This window comes from Suricata suricatta, chromosome X (assembly GCF_006229205.1).
Source record: "Suricata suricatta isolate VVHF042 chromosome X, meerkat_22Aug2017_6uvM2_HiC, whole genome shotgun sequence".
Lineage (NCBI taxonomy): Eukaryota > Metazoa > Chordata > Mammalia > Carnivora > Herpestidae > Suricata > Suricata suricatta.
In genome coordinates this window covers 103,165,574-103,176,031 of record NC_043717.1, presented here as the reverse complement: position 1 = coordinate 103,176,031, position 10,458 = coordinate 103,165,574, and positions in this window count along the sequence as shown.

The window sequence follows — 10,458 nt, the reverse complement described above, 5'->3', positions numbered from 1 at the left end:
ATGATCTCACAGTTGGTGAGTTCGAGCACCACATTGGGCTCTGTGCTAACAGAGCAGAGCCTGCTTGGGATTCTCACTTTCTTCCCATGCCTTGCCCCACTTGCCACCTCTCTCTCAAAACATTTTAAAAATGGGATTAAAAAAAAAGAAAAGGTAGGAGGAGATTAGTTTTAAAATTGTGGAAAGTTATGAATTTTGTGTTACTCTGGAGTAAATTATCTCATAAGACTTTTAAAATACACATAATGCCAATTAAATCTTGTTACTTTTTCCTTGGGTTTTTTTTTAATTATTTAGACACAAATTGGTACTACCTAAAACTGAGTTTTTGTTTTTCATTAAATGACAAAGATCTTAAAAAAAAAAAAAGACCTTTTCAAGAGGAAGATGATTATTTGGGAGGGGGGAAATAAATTATATAAACAGCTTTCAATCATGATTATGCATTCACTTTTTTTTAATAAAAAATTTTATTATTTTGAGAGAGAGAGAGAGAGAGCACCCAATGAGGGGAGAGACGGAGAGAGAGGGAGAGAGAAAGAATCCCAAGCAGGCTCAGTGCTGTCAGCGCAGAGCCTGATGCAGAGCTCAAAGCCAAGAACCTGAGCTGAAGTTGGATGCATAACTGACTGAGCCACCCAGGCGCCCCCACACTAGAATGTTCTTTAGCCAGGTACTGGTCACAGGTCTCCTCCTGCAGAACCTTACTACAGAGAGGGATGTTATGTGCCAGCAAAACAGGCCACATTTCACCACCGATACATATGTTAGCAGTCAGCTCCTCAGTCAGCCTGTTCTGTCGGCTGGCTGGAACCCCAGTTGTCTGCCCCTTTGGACACTGACTCCACGAGCATCTTCTAAGAGAGGTTCATCCGAACCACATAAACCAGTAAGTTAGTTTCAGACCAGATGTGGCAAAGTCTCGTGTGGAGTTTAACTAAACTTCTGGTCACGTGAGGCAGCAGAATGCCACAAAAATGGGATGGGGTCTCAGAGTGAGCCCCTGCGAAGGACACCAACCCCAGGGACAACTTGTTCCTTTTACCCTGCTTATGCCAAGGCAGCGAAGCTTGCAGCCTTTGCGGGCAGCTCACGTATCTGGAGCGTTATCGATTTCATCGATGAAAACCCCTGTTCAAAACGTGTTATGCTCATTTAGCACACTCTGTTACAGATCTGATACGAAAGAGATTGAGGCACTGTGGAGGGGCATGGACATGGGGACTTCGGATCTTCGTGTTCTCAAGGTAAGACACTATCCCTGAATAGGCTTCATAACTTCAATTGTTTTTTTTTAAACATATGCCTTTATTTTACATCATTTACAATACAGTAGTTACAATGACACTCCAAACAGAAAAGCAAAGTAAAAAAATCAAAACCCCAACTTCTATTTCATGTAATTAGACTTATACAGCAATTAGAAGGTTAAGTACCAACTAGTTAATCACCTAATTTCACAGCTATCTGAAGTGGCGATCGTTATATAGCAGCTTATCTATGATACATTCAAGATACATGATACAATTTATTACCATAACTTTACTTGTTAACTATTTTCTAGTTAGATTAAAATTAGCCCATTAGCTGAATGAATAAGTAATTGATTCACTAATTATACAAGCCTATATACCAATCTCTCTCTCTAGATAGATAGATACATAGATAGTTATAGATATAGATCCACACTTTCTTCTGTTCTGAGTACTTAAAATAATTATAAGCAATTTAATGAGTAGTTTTTAAATGAGCAGAGTCTTGTCCAAAAGTATTTTACTAACACTGGTTTATTCCATATACTTTTTAAAACTGGTGGAGTGCCTGGGAGAACTCAGTCAGATAAGTGTCTAACTCTTGATTTGGGCTCAGTTCATGATCTTGTAGTTCATGAGTTTGAGCCCCACATCAGGCTCTATGCTGGCAGCACGGAGACTGCTTAGGATTCTGTCTCTCACTTGCTTTGCCCCTCCCCTGCTTGCTCTCTCTCTGTTTCTCTAAATAAAGATAAGAAACTTAAAATAAATTTTAAAAACTGGTAACCATTTGTTGCTTTGTAACTGTAACAGGATAATGTCATTTCTTTAAACATATTTGAAGTGACATTTCTCAAGGTTTTTCAGAACCAGGTTTCAAGCACTGATAATAAAATTACTCATCTGACTTTATAACCTCATAACAAGTTGAGCCTAAAATAAGATCATCACCCCTTTTCATCATCTGTAACTCAAATATGTAGTTCAGTCTTAGGAAGCCCAATGTGAAGTTGAACAATAGACATTTGTCACTATGAACTTCTGATTCAACGTGTTGGATTTTTTAAATCTATGCTACCACATAGAAACTAGGCAGATTCTACTTAATAAATATTTACAGTTCTTATATAAGCCAGGAATTGTTCTAGGTGGTGAACAAAACGAGATTAAACAAACAGGCAAAAATACTTACCATCACAATGCTTCCATTCTCATTGAGGTTTTTTGTTTTGTTTTGTTAAATAAAAACCAAAACCGTCCCTGTCTCCTGAGCTCCTGACTCATAGGTAAACTGCCTACGTAGGAACAAAATAAATGAACATGGGGGGAAAATAGAGATGCAAATCAAAAATCAGACTCCTAACTTTAGAGGACAAACTGACGGTACTGGAGGGGAGGTGGGCCCGGGGCGTGTTACTTGGGTCATGGGCATTAAGGACCGCACTTGTGATGAGCACTGGCTGTTGTATGCAAGTGATGAATCACTGAATTGTACACCAGAAACCAATATGACACAATATGTTAACTGATTGGAATTTAAATAAAAAGCTGGAGGAAAAATAATAAACTGCCTGCTTGATATCTGTTAGTGATTACATTATAGGCACTCTAAATTAACATCTCCGAAACAAGCTGTTGATCTTTCCCCTCCCCGCCCAATTTGTTTCATTTGAAATCCCACCCCCACATACTTCAATTAAAATAAATTCCATCCAGGGGGCACCTAAGCGTCAGACTTTGGCTCAGGTCGTGATCTCATAGTTCATGCGTTCAAGCCCCATGTTGGGCTTTGCAATGACAGTGCAGAGCCTGCTTCAGATTCTCTGTCTTTCTCTCTCTCAAAAATAAATAAACATTAACAAAATTAAAAGTATATTTTTAAAAGTTCCATCTATTCATTCAGGCCAAAATCCCTTCGATCCTCATTTTCAGACCTTCGCAAACCTGTTACCAATGAACCAGCAAGCCCTGTATGTTCTATCTTCAAAACAGACCTAGGCTACCATTTCTGACACAACCCCAGTGCTACCATGTTCGTGGGTCTAAATCATCATCATCTCACACTTAAATGATTATATAGCCTCCTAACCTCACCACTTCGTCCCTGCCTCAACTATTTCCAACACAGAATCCAGAGAAATCCTCGCAGGAGAATAGCAAGATAGCAGGATAAGAAACCCCAGACCCTGTCTTCGCTCAGAGACATCAATTTAGCAATACATGGATTAAGTCCCTTTCTGAGAAATCCAGAAACCATTTCAAAGTCTCTTGCGCTTAAACTAGTGCAAAGCCAGCCACACCAAAGCCAACAGGAAAATCCCTGGCACTCCCTCTCCATAGTTCCTCCCTGCAACAGTGTCATACTTTTGGGCAGAAAATCCCAACTCCCAGATGCTCTCTGCGGGGAAACAGAGAGGACTGTACAATAGTCCAACGTTCTGACTTTCCAGGGGATTTGCCTGGCGGACTGCCTTCGGTCTTGCTTGTCCCAGAGTGCTGATGGGCCATGGCATCCTCTAGATGCCTGGAGGCCAGCGAGAACAAACAAGAGCTGGGCAGTGTGCAGGCTGCCCCGGAGGACCCGTGACACAGCTGACAAAGCTGACACCGCTTGGCAGCCTCGCCTTCTGGGAGCAACAGAAGAGCAGAGCATGCATCCAACATTTCAGATTTTCTGGAGGCTACCTAAGGGACCGGTTTCTGTCTCGCCTGTCCCAGAGCACGGATGGGACCTGGCATACTCGAGGTGCCTGGGAGCCTTTGGTGGTTCAGCACACAGAGAGCCGGAGAGACTTCCCACCGACTATTTTATAACCAGAAAAATGATCTTTCAAACCTGGGGCAGGGAGGGGAGAGATTTCCAAATAAATAAAAACGAAGAGAATTTCCTGCTGGAAGACCTGGCTGATAAAAAATACTAAAGGAAATTCTTTAGGCTGAAAGCATGTGATGCCAGACAGAAATTCAAATTCACACAAAATATCAAAAAGCACTGACAAGGGTAATTGCATAATTATAAAAGATATAAATGCAAATTTCCTCTCCTGTTAAGTGAGGTTTTTTAATTTTATAAATTAATAGGTTTATAAGTGCATCGTTGGACCTATAACATGTAAAAAAGAGTACTCTTTTTGAAAACAACAGCACAAAAGAGGTAGCAGAGCTTCCCTCAGCTTCTTTGTTTTATATAAAATTGTATAAAGTAATAATTAAAACAATACATTCTTAGGTTTCTAGCACATGCGGATCTGTTAATAGCTATCATTAATAGTACCAAAGGCGGGGAGAAAATAGAGCTATATAATTGTATAGAGAATGGAACTACCCAGTTATAACTTTAAAGAGGTAAAGAAAAAGTCAACCCAAAATTCTATATGAGATGATGATATCCTTCACAAAAGAATGAAAGACATTTTACATAAACAAAAACTAAAAGACTCTGTCACTAGCAGATCTACACTCAATGAAATGCTAAATGATTTCTTTAGACAGTGGAAATGATGCTGAACGGAAGCTTAGATTGACAGTAAGGAACAGAGAACACCAGGAATAGCAAATTAGTGGGTAAATACAAAAGCTCTTTGAAACAGAAGTACTGGGAGGGGGAACCCTAGACCACATATGAAGAAGCAGAAGAAGAAGGAGATGGAGAAGGAGGAGAAGAAGAAAAAGAGGAGGAGGAGGAGAAAGAAAATGAAAGAGCCAATAGAACTATGGCTCAAAATTTCTGATGGAAGATCATTTCCTGCATAATATTATACCTTTCGCCCAATCAAGAATTGATTATAAGGGTTAAATAATCTCATTTTCAGATTTTTTAAGTTCTCCTCATGAACCCTTTCTCAGGAAGCTGCTGAGTAATGCGTTCCACTAAAAGGGTGTGAAACAAGAAAGTAAGAGACACAATATTGGGAAAATGAGGCTCTACCATGGGAGAGAGCTAAAAGGAATACCAAGACCTATCTCAAGAATTCTGATCCAGCGAATTGGGAGTGGGATCCATTTAGTTGTGTTTTTAATAAGGGCTAGGTGCTTCTAATGCAAAACCTGATTCAGGAACCACAGATACATATTTTCTCATCTGGTTTTATAATAAATGTGATTTAGGCACATCAAATATGCCTTATTCTACAAGTTGAATAAAGGTTGTACAGATAAAAGAAAACCTAGGATCCATTCGTGTTTTGGAGGACACTTGGTAGGATGAGCAGTGGGTGTTATATGTAAGTGATGAATCACTAAATTCTACTCCTGAAATTAATATCACACTGTATGTTAACTAACTTGAATTTAAATTTAAAAAATATTTTATTCATGTTTCAAGATACTTGATATATTTTCTCACTGATAAAATGGAATCATAATAGTATTTCTCTATGGTCAATTAATATTTGACAAAGGAAGAAAGAATATCCAATGGGAAGAAGACAGTCTCCTCAATAAATGGTATTTGGGAAACATGCAAAAGAGGGAAACTGGACCACTTTCCTACACCATACACAAAAATAAATTCAAAATGGATGAATGACCTGAAGTTGGGACCTGAAACCATAAAAAATCCAGGAAGAGAGCACAGGCAGTAAATTCTCTGACATCGACTCTAGCAACATTTTTCTACATATATCTCCTCAGGCAAGGGAAACAAAAGCAAAAATAAGCTTGAAATAAAGAGCTTCTGCACAGCAAAGGAAACAACAAAACTAAAAGACAACCTACTGAATGGGAGCAGATATTTGCAAATGCCATACCTCATAAAGGTTAGTATCCATAATGTATAAAGAACTTATACAACTCAACACCCAAAAAATAAATGAACCAATTAAAAATAGGCAGAAGACATGAACATTTTTCCAAAAAAGACATGCAGATGGACAGGAGACATATCAAAAGATGGTGAACATCACTCATCTTCAGGGAAATGTCAATCAAAACTACAATGAGACATCACCTCACACCTGTCAGAATGGCTAAAATCAACAACACAAGGAACAACAGGCATTAGTGAGGATGTGGAGAAAGGGAAATCCTCTTGCGCTGTTGATGGGAATGTAACTGGTGCTGCCTCTGTGGAAAACTGTATGGATGTTCCTCAAAAAGTTAAAAGTAAAACTACCCTATGATTCAGCAATCACGCTACTGGTATTTACCCAAAAGATACAAAAACACTAACTGAAAGGAATGCATGAACCCCTCATAATATAGTAGCATTACGTACAATAACCAAATTATGGAAGCAGCCCAAGTATCCATTGACTGATGAATGGATAAAGAAGAGGAGATATAGGAGTGCCTGGCTGCCTCAGTTGGTAAAGCATGTGACTCTTGATCTTCAGGCCCCATGTTGGGTGTAGAGATTCCTTAAAAAGAAAAAATTTTTAAAAGAGGGAGGAGGAGTTAAGATGGTGGAAAAGTAAGGGAATGGGATTTCCCTCCTCCCTCAAACACAGCTATATTGAGGTCAGATCACTTGGAACTCCCAGGAAATCAATCTGCAGAGTGGCAGAAGGATGTCCACAGGTGGAGGGAGACAGCTTGGTGGGATGGAGGTGCGAATATGTGAACTGGGGGAGGTAAAACGGCAGAAGCACGGAGGGGAGGCAGTGGAATTGCGGAATTGACTTAGTACAAGAGGAAAACCTCTCCGGACCATGGACAGGGGAACAAAAAGTATGGAGAGAGCCAGTTTCTACTTTGCAAACAGCCTTAGGAGCTGAAGATTGGAGTTTTCAGAGGTGCGCCACTTTCTTCAGACTGGTGCCTCTGCCTGTGAGTGTGCCTGAGGGGGACAGGAGCCAGCCCCAGGGTCACAGTAGCGACCTCCAGGAACAGGACAAGAGCCCTCAGTGGAGGCGGGACGGGTTTACCATAAACCCCGCCCCTTCGTACCTGGTAACTGCTTCTCTATCAGAGAGGGACTGACACTGACCAAGCAGGCCAGCCTCTCCTCCAGACCTGCACGGCCTCGGTCCCAGGCACCAACAGACGACTGTCCTGTGGTTTTGATGTTAGTCAGTTAGTCTCTTGTTCGGTTTCTTTTCTTCTCCTTTTTGTCTTTTTCTCTCTACCCTCTTCTTTTTTGCTTTTGAAATCAGGTTCATGATTTGGTTTTTGGTCAATTCTTATTATATATATTATATATTATTATATTAATTCATAGTATATTAATTATATTATATAAGGTATATATTTATATATAAATTATTTATTATATTTATATTATATTAATATAACATAATTATAGTAATTATAACAATTAATATGATGTAATATATAATATAAAAATTATATATTATTATATAAATTATGCATTGTATTAATTATATTATATGTTATATATTACCTATATAATATATAACATATATAAACAATACATTATTTGTATATTTATAAATTATAAATTTATTTTTATATAATATGTATTAAATATAATATAAATATATATAAGCTTATTATTTATATAATATATATTTCTGTTTTTGTTTCTTTCATCATTTTTTACTTATATTTATATTATAAGTAATATATAATATATACTTATATATAAGTAAATATATAATGTATATAGTTATACATAAGTAAATATATGTTTATATACATATTTATATTATACTTACAACAAAAATATACAAATTTATTATTTATATAATATATTTTTTTTCTGTTTTGTTTCTTTGATCAGGCATTTTTTTTACTCTATTCTTTTTACATCTTTTCTATATCTTTTCTCCTTTATTTTCCTCTCTCTCTCTCTCTCTCTGGATTAAGCCTTATAGCTTTTTTGATTCTCTGCCCTGTCTTCTTTTCTTCTCTTTCATTTTTCTCTTTGTGTGGGATCAGGATCCCCCCTTTCCTTTTTTCCAGGGTTACTTCAATGAAGAAGTCAAGGCACAGCTGGTGGAAGGTGCAAACCCTCCACCACTAAGAGCGAGGAGGGGCTCTGCAGAGGACCGGCCAGCATGTAGAGCAGCCGAAACGCAACAGAGTGCATGGGACACGCTCCCCAATCATTTCCTGAGGTGCCAGGCCTTGGGCAGTGTACGATGACTTTTTAATATAGCAGATCTTGCAGGTGCAGGACACGTGACAAGCTATTAAAACATGTAAATGACAGAAGCCTCACCAAAATGATGAAATGGAAAAATTCTCCTCAAAAGAAAATCCAGGAAGAACTGGCACCCAGAGAATTTCTCAAAACAGATATAAACAATATATCTGAACAACAATTTAGAATAACAGTCAAAAGACTAATAGCTGGGCTTGAAAAAAGCATAGAAGAAGAGAACAAAGACCTAAGAAATAGTCATGATGAATTGAGAAATGCTATGAATGAGATACACAGTCTTTGAAAAAGAAGATGTTGTGTATATATATATGCAATGGAATATTATTCAGACATGAAAAAGAATAAAATGTTGCCATTTATAATGACGCAGATAGACCTAAAGAGTAAGTCAGAGAAAGACGAATACCATATGGTTTCACTCATATGTGGAATTTAAGAAGCAAAAGAAAGAGCAAAGGGGAAAAAAGAGAGAGCGACAAAGCCAGAAACAGACTCTTGATTATAGAGAACAAACTGATTGTTACCAGGGGTGAAGTAGGTGGGGGATGGGTTAAATAGGCAATGGGGATTAAGGAGCGCACTTGTCATGATGGGCACCGGGTGGTGTATGGAATTGTTGTCTCTGTATTGTACACGTGAAACTAATATAACACTGTATGTTAACTGGAATTAAATTTAAATTAAATCAAGTTAAATTCAATTTTTAAGAACAGTGTGTCTCAGACCGTTGTTCATGGACCATCAGCATCAGAACATGCAGAGATATTATTTAAGTTGCAAATTCTGGTCCCCATTCAACCATGGGGAGATGTCAGTTTAAAAGGTGGCCCAGGAACTGGAATTAGAAGCAAGTGCCCCAAAGCTCTATGCTCACTAAAGTTTGAGAAGCCTGATCTATAACTACCCCCAAAAGGTGTCTACTTCCGAAGGGAATGTCCTGAGGCCACTGCACACTCATGAGGCACCTTTGTGTCATGTACAAAAAGAACGCTCCACCTCAAATAATTATGAATAGATGCCCGTCTCTCCTATCACCAGAATTTTAGGACTTTGGAAGAAAGTGGATGAAAAATGGGATTTCAGCCATCAAGTATCGCCTGGCCAGGTGTCCGTGCAGGGCAAAATCAATGAGTTAATTTTGGAGAAGTCGTCATTTGTATATATAAATGTGGCACTCATGTTAACAGTGATATTGATGAACCAGTGGCCATTTTTATTCACATTTCATTGCAATCTAGCTAAATACATAATTTGAACCCAGTCATATACAACATGGTCAAACCTCATAAAGGAATAAATGGAAAAACCCAGCTAGTAGAAGCTTGCCAGTGTTTTGTAAACCATGTTAATCCATCATTTCTCTACTTTTCTGCTTAGATTTTGGAGTTACTGATATTCCCTTTCTGTGATCATCCAGTGTTTGCCAAACTATGTTTAAATGGTGCCCACCTCTCAATTGAATGGAAGTGTCCTGGATATAAATCTGTTCACCATATACTCTCTCCTTCTCACATGCTGTGTATGCCTGTGGCTTTTTTTTTTTTAAGTCCCTTGCAGTTGTTTTCCCTTCAGTTACCTTGTGTGGTCCCAAGGTACATATTTTAATATCTGGCCAATGAAAACACCAATTCGAACTACTAGCATGAATGGAAAACCAATACTGGGAGTATCACTCTTCTTAGAAACTATTTAGGTACATTAAGATATTTGTAGAACCAAGGGGCACCTAGAGGCTTAGTCGAGTGAGCGGCTGACTTCAGCTCAGGTCATGATATCACGGTTTGTGAGTTCAAGCCCCGCACTGGGCTCTCTGCTGTCAGCATGGAGCCCACTTCAGGTCCTCTGTTCCCCTCTCTCTCTGCCCCTCTCCTCCTCACACTCACTCAAAAATAAATAAACATTAACAAATTATTTATTTTTTATTTTAGTTTTTTAACGTTTATTTACTTTTGAGAGACAGAGAGAGACAGATCATGAGCAGGTGAGGGGCAGAGAGAGAGCACCACACAGAGTCAGAAACAGGTTCCAGGCTCTGAGCTGTCAGCACAGAGCCCAACGCGGGGCTCAAACCCAGGAACTGCGAGATCATGACCTGCGCAGAAGTCGGACGCTCAACTGACTGAGCCACCCCGGCGCCCCTAA